At 40.4% G+C, this 12,435-nt stretch overlaps 1 long non-coding RNA gene across 1 annotated transcript; it reads right to left on the bottom strand.

Annotated features, from left to right (window-relative positions):
• Positions 1-6,566: 6,566 nt before the first annotated feature.
• Positions 6,567-7,906, bottom strand: LOC142390194 (uncharacterized). The gene is made up of 3 exons (XR_012770434.1): positions 7,816-7,906; positions 7,560-7,682; positions 6,567-7,216 (listed from the first exon to the last, which is right to left on the bottom strand). It is a non-coding gene; the product is annotated as an uncharacterized LOC142390194 (long non-coding RNA).
• Positions 7,907-12,435: the final 4,529 nt, after the last annotated feature.

Here is a 12,435-nt window from a genome sequence, read left to right as displayed (position 1 = left end):
TGAGCAGGAGGGAGGCGGACGCTGCGTGTGTGAGAGAGTGTGAAAGACAGGGAAGAAGTGTGTGATTTCTGATGTGTGTTTGACTGAGGGTGGGTGGGGGGGGACTCTGGGGAGAACCAACCTCCACTCAGCCTCCAAAAATCCCTTTAATGTGCGATTGGGGCTGCGCCTCCGTCTCCTCGTTATCTCCGCACACAGGCCGGCTATCGCTTTCTCTGCGCTGGCTGACTCTGGAGCCGACACTGACTGTCTGCAGCTAACTCTGGCCTGCTTTCCTCAGCCCGCCTCTCATGTCTAAAATGATTTGAATAAAAGCTGAGACAAGAACAGCTCTATAGTTCTCTGGCTTATATCTATTTTTGACCTACCACACGTGTAAGCATTTGAATATCATCACTCCATATGAAGCTCTCACTTTTAAACGGGTTAGAAAAGGAGTGTGTTTGTTGAAGCCAAAGCACCTGATTCATGGTTATATGGTAGAACAATAAAAATGATATTTAAAGATTGATGCCTCTCAATTACATCTCAGGATCCAGTAAGTGTGTGGATAAACGTCTCAGTCTGTCAGAAAACGTCAGACTGACGGGTTTGGAGACCAATTTTTCCTACCTATAAATGGTGGCACTCAAACCAGGGACGTTGCTGGGAATACAGCTGCACGGGGGCCTAGGCCCCCCAGCCAGAAACCCACCCCCCAACACTGCCTTACTGTATACAGAAAATGAGCCTGTACTGGATGTATAAGAACATTTATTCAAATTTTTCATGAACCTCTACAGGTTTAACAGAGCTACAGGCTATCTAAGCAAATAAGCAATTAAAAACACTTTTGAGTTCAACCATTTAGCTTTTCAATTCCTCCTTCTGTAGCTCATCAAACATAATCAAGTAAGCTTTTTACAAGAAGCAATATTACTAAAAACACAATATGTTAGAACTTTCAACAGATACTGAATAATGAACAATATTTCAGTCCAGGTACTGAACATGTTTTAATCGTACTGTAGCATAGTCAACAACTACTTCTACAAGAGGGAATATTGCAAAATAAAAAGTCAAAATCTTAAATTAAGAGTACCTGATAGGGTCTGATAAGTTATTCCCCTGATTGAGTAGCCTTTTAAACTAGCCTACCTACATTTTACCCATTTTATATTTTATAATGCCTAAGGTAGTTTAGTAAATAAGCTATGATAGGCAGAATAGGATATTGTCTCGTGTTTTTCATCTGACATGGCACCAGACACCTAAGCCTAAAGGCAAACGTTGTGTATTTGGTGTAAGACATTACAGTGGCCTATAGGTAGAAGTGGGTGTCGACACAATAGAGAAAACAAATGTCTCACCTCCCTCCACTTCATTCTCAGTTCTCCTGGTTGCTTCTCTGACTCTCCTCTGTGAGAATTTCCTTATGTCCATGACCACGATGACGGCAATCCATCAATGTGTAGTGGTTCATACAGCCTACTATGCTTCGATTGGCAAATTGGCCTGATGGAGGAAGCTGGTACACAGAAGAAGAAGAAGAAGAAGCTGGTAACAATAGAGAATAACCATAAAGAATAGAATGCATTTCATTAGTAAAAATAAATGACCTGGCACCTGTCAACAGGCTACATGCACGCTGGCTGCAGTGGGGATAAACCTCCTATCTTGGCCTTTGTGTCAATAAGTGCTTAGTTTTCATACATTTCCCTGTGATTGTTATCGCATCACCGTTTCATTCTGGGAGCACGTATCAAATATCCACAGAAACCTTTAGCTGTACAAGGTTCATCATATCGATATGATGAACTGAAACTTTAACCGATAAACACTAACCTGTAAAACGTGAAATCTTTCCCTTACACTCAAACTGGGAAGCTTGTGACCTCTCTTCATGAACCTGTAACATTCAGTTATCTTCCCTGTCACTGAATCCTTATTTTAAACCGTGTTTGATAATGATATCAGGACAGCTGTGACAGATGTGAACATACACAGACCTATTAGACCTACTAGTATGCAGCTTAAAACATACAGGCTGAAGCTGTTCTCCCTTCTCATTACTGGTGTATCATTCTAAAATCTCACAGCTAACATCATTAATCCTGAATTTGTGTACGTCCTAAAGTCATCTATAAGCACTGGACAGCAGTGGAAGTGACTGAGCTGGCCCTGAATGTTGGGTGTACTTTCAGTTTGTGGCGTAATAGGTCAAACTGAAACATATCGCTCTCTATTACAGTAGAGTTGGACATACTTTGGCCAAAAAAATCTATTCCACTCCCGTGCTTGTCTGCAGGGAGAAGGACAGTAGTCCAATTAAATGGTCTGGCTGAGCTATGGAAACGTACCAACTGTCCTCTGCCTGTGTTTGACTCATTTCTTCTTCCTTGGCTGTCTTAGTCATTTCAGTATATTTTTGGGAAGTTAAAAAAATCCTCTGAAATGCTGTTTTTTCCCCCCACATCAGACTGAAATGACATTTAAAACTGACCTCACAAAAATAAAGCAGCTTACAGAGCAAAATCTGCCTTTTGTCATTCTCCATCTAACCGAACAACTTTTCAGCTTTTTGTTTCTCCCGTAGAGCCTGAGGCAGCACCTAAAAACACAACAGCGTACGTTTGTGTTTCGACCTCCTGCTTACGACGTACTTTGTAGCATTTGATCGCCCTGATGAAATCTTAGCTACATCATTAAACGTATTATTGCTGAGCTTCTCGTGGGGCATCAAAGGAGTCATCATAAAGCTGTCGACACATGCTACATATGTGATTAATCAACAGATAATCATGCTTAAAAACAGGGCTGGGCAACGATTAAAAGTTTTAATCTAATTAATCACATGATTTCCCTGATTAATCACGATTAATCGCATTTGTACGCAAAATCCAAAAATGAATCCAAAAGTAGTGTATAGCTTTTAGCATTTAGTTTCATTTTAAATCTGCTGCCATATGAATGAAAGTGCCATAACATTTGTTGTGCAAACACACTTTTAACATCAGCATCTTTCTGTAGTTTTTATGTAGAAGCCTCGCTCCACTGTCTGTTTGCTTGAATGACTTGCTGCTATCAGTTGTGTGTTTTGCCTTTAAGTGATATTTTAGACTGGAACTACTACGCTGAGAAGACAATTCAACTTGGCAGTGTTTACAGATGACTTTGGTTCTGTCGACTCCGCCGTCTGGAAGAACTTTAAAATGAAAATGGCCGAGTAAAAGTTCCGTACCCTTCTCCATGTTTGGTGGATCCGCCGATTACTTTCTTTTCCGGTTCCGCAGCAGACAGCAACAGACTTTTACAAAATAAAAGCCTGTGAGCAACAGACTTTTACAATAATAAAATAAATAATAAAACAGGGGTGGTCCGTAGCGTAGTGGGTTGAGCAGGCGCCCCATGTACAAGAGGCTATAGTCCTCACTGCAGCTGGCCCTGGGCTGTGTGTTTTTCCCCCTCTCTCTGCCCCCTGCTTCCTGTCTCTCTGAACTTTCCTATCCATTAAAGGCACAAAAGCCCCCCCCTAATTTTTTTTATTTTTTTTTAAATAAATGAATAAAACCTGCGATAAAATATTTATAGGCGTTAAATAATTAAAGAGTTAATAACGAGTTAACTCGCCCAGCCCTACTTAAAAATGATCTTTTTAAGTTAAGTTAATCAAATCAAAAGTTAAATCAAAACTAAGTGACTTATGAGTGACATTTAAGAATTAAACACATTTCCCACAAGAGACAATGAGGGTAATTTGACTCTTTTTTTAAAAATATTCAGCCGTCATATAAATTGACAAAACTTGTACTTAAAGCAAAGCCTTTGTAGTGATTTATTGCAAATTTCCTGCAGCTGCTGTGAGGTATTAATTGATTGAGTTACTTATCTGTCTAGTTCATCAGTGAGAACAGTGATTCGTGGGGCTTTACCAACAGTCATGCATCTGCATAATCGTGTTAATCGCTGTCCGTCTTCCCCGTTTTCTCTTGCTCTCATTTCTGGTGACAGTGCAGAGTCAGTGACTCATATGAGCTCGTGCAGGAGGAGGAAAACACAAGATGAAAACACACACAAAATTCCCTTTTCTTACAAATTCTGATAAAGATGAGACTTTTCCTTCCCTCCTTTTTTTTGTATTAAAAGGCAAACAAATGTGTTACCCTGACAGCTCATCCCAGCAGTGAATCAGGTCGCACAGCTTGAGATATTGTGGGGAAAAAAACACACAAACAAACATTAAAAACTGTGTCAGAGCATGAAAACCATGACCCATGAGCATCCAAGTGTTGTCATTGGACTCAAGTCATGAAAGAAATGAACCGGATCAGAGTCGCCGGCCCCTCCTCCTTCATCTACCGTACATTAACTCAGACGCAGCAGACACCAAAGGCTGCCAAATGTCAACTGAGATCTGGGCCAGGCTCCTCGCGGGCATGGCGTGGATGCCCATACGCAGCCAGATGAGCTCCTGCATCCAGCTGAGCATGTGGTTACCACGGTGACCGTGGCCTCTCCCCGTCGCTGCCAATAAAAAATGCTGAAAAGCTGCAAAGAGGGGGGGACTGCCTGGAAGGCATTTAGGGGAATGTCATGTGGTATTACCTCAAACGGAACGTGTACTGCGTATGTGTTGGATAAAGGGTCTGAAAGGGCCTCAGAGGTTGTGCTGAGGCTCTAGTGGCTAATAAAACACAGACAAAGAGACTCGGTGGTTCATGTATGTTTATAGACATTTTCCTTCTCTTTTATGAGCATTTAATTTAGGTTTAGGAGCCATTAACAGCAGCACACATCGCCTGGGGGCTTTATGCACTGATTACACAAGCTTATTGACTCATTGGAAGTCCCAGTGTGGATGCAGACATACTATGGATGGATGTTGTTCGATGGTATATAAATGGGCACACGTGGCCCCTTCTTTTACTCACTTCCGTTGATAGCCTGCACCCAACGCACCCATCTAAGCGTTAAAACATTTATTTATTCATTTTTAAAGCATTGCATTGCTACTAGCTTGGATGCATAAAATAGCACAAAGACTGGGAAAAGCACAGGACCCGGGGCTAAACAAAGTACAAGGGAGATATTCTGCAGATATTTTTATATTTTCAGCTCTGAACGTTTCTGATTGAAAGTATCTATTTGTTAACTTGAGGTTGTGCTGCGAAGACGGCAGCTAATCAGTTTAAAAACAAGATTCAAACTAATTGTTTTCTACTTGTTTCAATGACAGGGAGAGACGGCGGCATGAGCTGTGAGCTACTGAACGAATAAGAAGGGAGAGCAACGATCATAAGAACAAAGTAACGAGTCCGAAAAATAAACCATCACTGATTCTGTCACCTTAATTACATTGTAAAGTGCAAATAGAAATACCCTCGCCTCAGCATGGCCCTGTAGGAAGGTGCCACATTACCGATTTTGTGAGACTTGAGCTTCCTCCATTTGACTTACTTTTGGTTTCACTGTCCTGTGTGCAGCTCAGATTCACTCCTCCAACAGAGGAACAGCAGCTGGTGGCTTGCTGCTGTTTTAAAGCATCGGGAGGTGCTATTCCTTGTACTTTAGGCAACAGTGGAAACCAGAACGGTCTAAAGTAAATGCTTAGTTCATTGGTAAAAATTCTCTGCCACATACTCTCGGTCTTGCTCTGTCGATGAGGAGCAAAATTAAACTTCCAGCAGCTCTAAAGCTTACCTATTCATATGTTATGATTAGGGCTGGGCGAGTTAACTCGTTATTATCGCGTTAACTTGCTAATTATTTAACGCTGATTATATTTTATCATGCATTAACTTAGTTTTTTATTTTTTTCATTATTTTATTTTTATTATTTTTGGGGGCTTTTGTGCCTTTAATGGATAGGAAAGTTCAGAGAGACAGGAAGCAGGGGGCAGAGAGAGGGGGAACGACACGCAGCACAGGGTCGTCCGATGTGGTATTCAAACCGGGGACAGCTGCAGCGAGGACTATAGCCTCTTGTACATGGGGCGCCTATTCAACCCACTACGCCACAGACCACTCCTGTTTTATCATTTATTTTATTATTGTAAAAGTCTGTTGCTCACAGGCTTTTATTTTGTAAAATCTGTTGCTGTCTTCTGTGGAACCGTAAAATAAAGTAATCGGCGGATCCACCAAACATGGAGAAGGGTACAGAACTTTTACTCGGCCATTTTCATTTTAAAGTTCTTCCAGACGGCGGAGTCGACAGAACCAAAGTCATCTGTAAACACTGCCAAGTTGAATTGTCTTCTCAGCGTAGTAGTTCCAGTCTAAAATATCACTTAAAGGCAAAACACACAACTGATAGCAGCAAGTCATTCAAGGAAACAGACAGTGGAGCGAGGCTTCTACATAAAAACTACAGAAAGATGCTGATGTTAAAAGTGTGTTTGCACTACAAATGTTATGGCACTTTCATTCATATGGCAGCACATTTAAAATAAAACTAAATGTTAAAGGCTATACTCTACTTTTGAATTAATTTTTGGATTTTGCGTACAAATGCGATTAATCGCGATTAAACAGGGAAATCATGTGATTAATTAGATTAAAAATTTTAATCGTTGCCCAGCCCTAGTTATGATGTATATGTATTAACACTAAATGCCGTGTATTCAAGTGTTTCATTGCTATATTTTATGTATACAAGCTAACTGACTCTGTTCAGTAGCTACTTATGATGTCTCATCAGTAGAAAACTACACTGTGTCCCATCTCAGAAACCTTCACCTGTACAGATATGTGTTTGCTGTATACATTGGGAAATTAATTCATTATCAGAAAAAGCTCCATGAGACAGGTCCTGGTGATGGTTTTCCATTTTTTCAGCCATTACTCCTCTTTTCTGTTGCGTACAAAGGGATCTGGTGCCATCTCCGTGTGGTCAAAGCAAAATAAATATAACAAATCGAAAGAAAACACAGCGTAGTTTAAAAAAATGATGTGTCCAAAGATGTTTAGAGCTATAATCCTTTGATGAACACAAGATAAATAATACAAAGAAAGATCATCTAAATTTAGACTCGAGAGTCCAGAAGACAACAAAAAACAAGGGGAAATTCTCTATTTAATGGAAAATATTGATTTTTCAGCTTTGCATCTCTTGCTGCCTTCATTTGCAACCAGTCTGTCGACCCGTAAATCCTCGCGGGGCTTCATTAAAACACGTGCACCGTGTTTGTCGCTCGCTTACAGCGAAGAGGTGGCGAATGCTTGACCCCAGATGACCCTGCAATGTGGAGGGAGAAAATGGGAAATGCAGGTCAGAAAAATTCAAATGAGAAACGATGATTCAAAAGCTGTGAAAAGAAAAGAAGAGGGCAGAGGGAAGGGGGAGGCAGTATGTTCATAGCTGTAAATCTCTCTCTGGTAATAAAGAGGGAGGAAAGAGCTGTGGCCAGATTTATGGCTCCATGTTGGGGTAATATGAGAATGGATCGGATCCTTTGCTTGGCGCTGTAGCACCTGCAGCTAGAATCACAGTGAGCTCACCACGGCTAAATGATGATGGGCTGTACTTTCTCGATGATTCGTTATAAAATGCTGAACATTTAATCTGTTGTGATCCTCACCGGTTGCACTCCTGTCATATGTGGGTCAGTGGCTTCTCTTCCGGTCCCCGCAGACCCGGTTCTGCCAACCGTATCAGGTGATTGTCTGCTGCCATGGAGATAAAACTGGAGCTGGCTCTGGGTCTGGGTTTGGTTTTTTGAAGAGACAAACAGGCGGACGGTTTTCAAGAACGTGCACATGCAGAGAAACATCTATTAAGATAGCGGCGGACTAACAGTATAATGGCCACAGAGATAACGAGCCCCTTCCTCTTACCTTCTTCCTGTTGATACCAGCCTGTTTGCAGACTCATAGGCTAAAGTAAAGCAAAGAGAAATGAAGGGATGATATGGTCTGGATATGCGCCCTGCCCACATGGCTCAAGGGAAAACAGAGTAATGATTGAGAACAAAGATATCGTTTACCTACAGGGGGGCAGCAATGGTTCTCTCTCTGCCAGGTTTTGACAGAGGAGAAAAGAAATTAGCACACAAACCCACACAAGATCGAGCCCTTTGTGCTTGTCTTTTTAACTGGATGTATTTTTTAATTCCACAACTAGCAGATACAGAGCAACATTACATCGTGCACGAGTTGTGTGCCTTTCTGAAGATGTCCTTTTCCTCAGTGATGCCTTCAAATTTCCTCACAGAATTGATTTTCCTCTTGATTTGCTCATCCTTTCCACGCTTTGGGGCAAATGCTAAGTAACTATCAACAATGCTGGTGATTAGCTGTTAATGCTCATTTTTTTCTATCATTTTAGTTTAGCATATTGGCACGCTCGTCCTACTAATCAGTCCCGAGATACCAGCAGTGCTCCCCGAATTCAACAAAACACAGTGAAATACGTGTTTGAAAAAATGAAAGATTACACAGTAATTTTACTGGTGAATCTTTCATCCTTTCACTTGAAGGTTGTCTGCAGAGTTTGGGCCACCTGCAAGATTATGCAATGTTTTTTTATACCTGAAAGTCAGAGTTTTATTTGTTACCTGCACTTGGATTAGGACACAGGTGATGCAATGCACATCTTGGTCTTGCTAAGAGAGAATAACTTGCACGGCAATTTTTGAAAATCGAGTCACAAAAGGACTTTTAAAGCATTTCTTTTTTTTTTACTTTTTTTTATTTAAACATATATTCATTGGTTTTTCATGTTAATAGAACAACATCCAACAATTTAAACATCCAAAACATATGGCAGTGAAGAAAATAATAATTAAATGATTAAAAAAGATACAATAAACCGCAGTAATTAGACAGCAAATTACCGTGCAATGAATATGAAATAATGAAAATAATAAAAATAAATAAGTAAATAAACACATATATGAATAATAATAATAATAATAATAATAATAATAATAATAATAATAATAATAATAATAAAAATACATTTTAAAAAGTATTCAAAATGTAGGTTACAGTTTGCACTCCCAACAACAAATTAAATCATTTTCATTATCTCATTCTCCCTCCCTCAACAGTTCCAGAAATATCCTCCAAATATCATCAAATTCAGAAGCCCTCTTTTCTAACAATATAGGTCAGTTTCTCAAGAGCCAAACACGATGTTAAGTTATTTAACCAGTGGGTAAAAGAGAGGCAACCAACATTCTTCCAGCATAATAGCCTGGCTGACGCGTCCACAATCTCTATGAGATGGTGGTCTGGGAACTGCATTTTCTCGTATTTGAGGCGTGGTTTACGAATGCCTAGAGCCGTTTATTGGGCGCTACGAATGTCTATCAAATGGCGTCTGGTTCTTCCCATGCTGCTTTGCGCGCGATTCATAGCCAATTGTATCACTTATACCAGATGACGACAGAAATTTGACTAGGAAGAAGAAGAAAAAAAGTAAAATAAAAGTAAACTTGCGCTCTAAGCTACTTAAAACACTTTCTAAGGCTGCATTGAACGGTAACGTTGTGTCCGCTGTCATGTTAGATTAACACTCTACAAGCTTCGGTGTAGCGCATAGACGTCGTCTTCGTCTTGCTGCCCCCCCCCCGTTCTGTGATTGGTTCCTAAACTAAGGCAAATATAAGGGCGGTGGTTTCCAGGCTGACTTTGCAGTGAGAATGAAATCGTGCGCAAAGCAGCATGGGAATTCCCAGGCTACCAGCATAATGCAACACAGCGTTTGGCCTGTTATAAACAAAGGTCGACCATTTTTCTTTCCTTCCAAGATAAAGAACAGTCATCTGGATAAATGCCTAAAATACATACCTTAGGGCATAAAGGTATAGGGGAAGTTGTGATGCATTGCTCTTTTATTTAGGTGAAGAATAAGAGCAATTTCTGCATTTAGCTCACTTATAAATGGCATTGGATCGCTGGTGAGAGATCTCTGGTTTCCTAATCCTGTTTCTTGGTCTACATGACGGCAGCCATCATAAATGCTTCTGCTGGGGCCCCTACAGTAAGTCACCAATTCACATTCCCATTCAAATGTAAGACGCACCCCGGTTGTGTCATCCAGATCCTCAGAAACATGACTGGCAGTTTTGTAACTACGGCACGGCTGTTGAAGGGTGGAAGAAAATCCCCGTGTTGACAGTGACCCTCAGGGTGGCCATTGTTAGAGCGAATTCACCTAGATTTGCATGACAGCACCTGTCAGGTGGTTTTAAAAGTTCTCCCAACGGGATCTGGGTGATGGATGACAAGCAGAGTCAGTATTATTCCATGGGAGTCCAAACATTCTCCAGCGTCTTATTACAAAATATAACAAAGGATCGTAAACGCCTGTTGGCTAGAAACTGTATAAAACTTCTAAAACCACATGAATTCTATACATTTAGAGGAAAAAAAAGCTCTGATTTAATCTTTTTTAGCACCTCTCCAGTACTGCCTTTGTTACACATTATGTGCACTGGAAAAAATGCCCCTCCAAAAATAAGTAAGAAAAACAACAAATACAAGACGTTTTTGCTTGAAATAAGCAAAAAAATCTGCCAATGGAACTAGTGAAAATCGGCTTGTCAAGATTTCTTGAAATAAAATGTGATATTCAGGACTTTTGAGATAAAAGTGATCTTGAAATTAGCTTAAAAACCTCTTCAAATGAAAAAAAAAGCTTGTTGATATGTGACTCATAACAATTTGTTTTCTTCATCGGGAGCTATGTATCTGAGCGAGTGGCCATGACTCGTGGAGTCCCCCAGGGGTCAATTCTTGGACCTCTTCTGTTTAACTTGTATATGCTCCCTTTGGGTCAGATATTGCAGAATTTTAACATCAATTATCACAGTTATGCAGACGATACACAACTTTATGTGTCTCTGTCACCGGACGACTGCAGCCCAGCAGACGTACTGTGTCAGTGTCTGGAGGAAGTAAACACCTGGATGAGAGAGAATTTTCTACAATTAAATGAAGACAAAACTGAGATCATTCTGTTTGGGAGCAAAGAGAAGAGGGTCAGCGTTGGTAAATATCTTGAGACTCGGGACCTTACAATCACTGACCAAGTTGGTAACCTCGGAGTGTTGATAGACTCAGATCTGACTTTCAGCAGCCACATCAAAGCTGTCACCAAGGCAGCTTTTTACCACCTCAGAAACATCAGCAGAATTAAAGGTTTCCTCTCCCAAAAAGACCAGGAGAAACTCATCCATGCATTCATCTCCAGTAGACTCCATCACTGTAATGCTCTTTTAACTGGACTTCCCAAAAAGAGCATTAAACATCTGCAGCTCATCCAGAACGCTGCTGCTGGAGTTTTAACCCGGACTAAGAGATCTGAACACATCACAGCAGTTTTAAAATCTTTACACTGGCTTCCAGTCAGTCACAGAATAGATTTTAAAAGCCTGCTGATGGTTTACAAATCCCAGAACGGTTTAGGCCCAAAATACATCTGTGATATGTTCAGAGAATATAAACCCAGCAGAGCTCCTAGATCCAAGGACTCAGGTCAGCTGGTCCAGTCCAGAGTCCAGACTAAACATGGAGAAGCAGCATTTAGCTGTTATGCTGCAAATAAGTGGAACAAACTGCCAGTGGAGATTAAACTTTCACCAAATGTAGACATTTTTAAATCCAGGTTAAAAACGTTTCTTTTCTCATGTGTCTGTGCATGAAATATCTTTTAACTTATCTAGACTGTTGCCTGATTTTAAATTCATTTAAATGATTTTATTTGTTTCTCTTTATATTATTTTATGTATTTTTAATGCTTCTTGCACTCCCTGCTGCAATGCTTTTATTTTATGTAAAGCACTTTGAACTGTTTGTACATGAAATGTGCTATACAAATAAATTTGATTTGATTTGATTTGATTTAACAAGATATTCGAGATGTATTGTCTTCAAACAAGTCCCTATATCTGGCTGAAATAGGACTTGTTAGGCAGTTGTGTCTTGTATTAAGTGTAATGAGATATTTGGACTATATATGAGACAAATATACTTGGTAAGACTTTGATTTTTTTCCAGTGTGCTGTCTGTGTTTTAGGATCCGTCTAATTGTTTGTGACGCCGTTGACCTTCAGTAAGGGAGTTAACACGAAGCCTTGACCCTCATTGACATCATTGTCACTATTAGCTACAGCCTGGCTGGAGGGCAGGAGATAAATCGCACTGCTTGACAGTTCTGCAACAGGAGGAGGAAAGCAACAAAAGTGTTCTGTTGCTGCAGTAAGACTAAATATTTGAGTGGTTTGAAAGAAAAGAAAAAAGAAGCTCTTTGCTTGCTGTAAAGTGGTCCAACAAAAGCTTTGGTGCTTTTCTGAAACTGTTAGATGCATTCTTCACTCTCGGAAATCGTCAACAACGCTGTGGTTTTCTTTATGACACGGGAACATTGCCAGCGGGAGGAAAGAAGAGCAAGATAATTGCAATCTGCATTACTATGTAATTTACAGAGGTGTTGGACACGGAGATGGAGTG

Source organism: Odontesthes bonariensis, chromosome 10, assembly GCF_027942865.1.
Source record: "Odontesthes bonariensis isolate fOdoBon6 chromosome 10, fOdoBon6.hap1, whole genome shotgun sequence".
Taxonomy (NCBI): domain Eukaryota; kingdom Metazoa; phylum Chordata; class Actinopteri; order Atheriniformes; family Atherinopsidae; genus Odontesthes; species Odontesthes bonariensis.
Note: the sequence above shows the minus strand (reverse complement) of the source record. Positions and strands in the feature narration are given on the sequence as shown.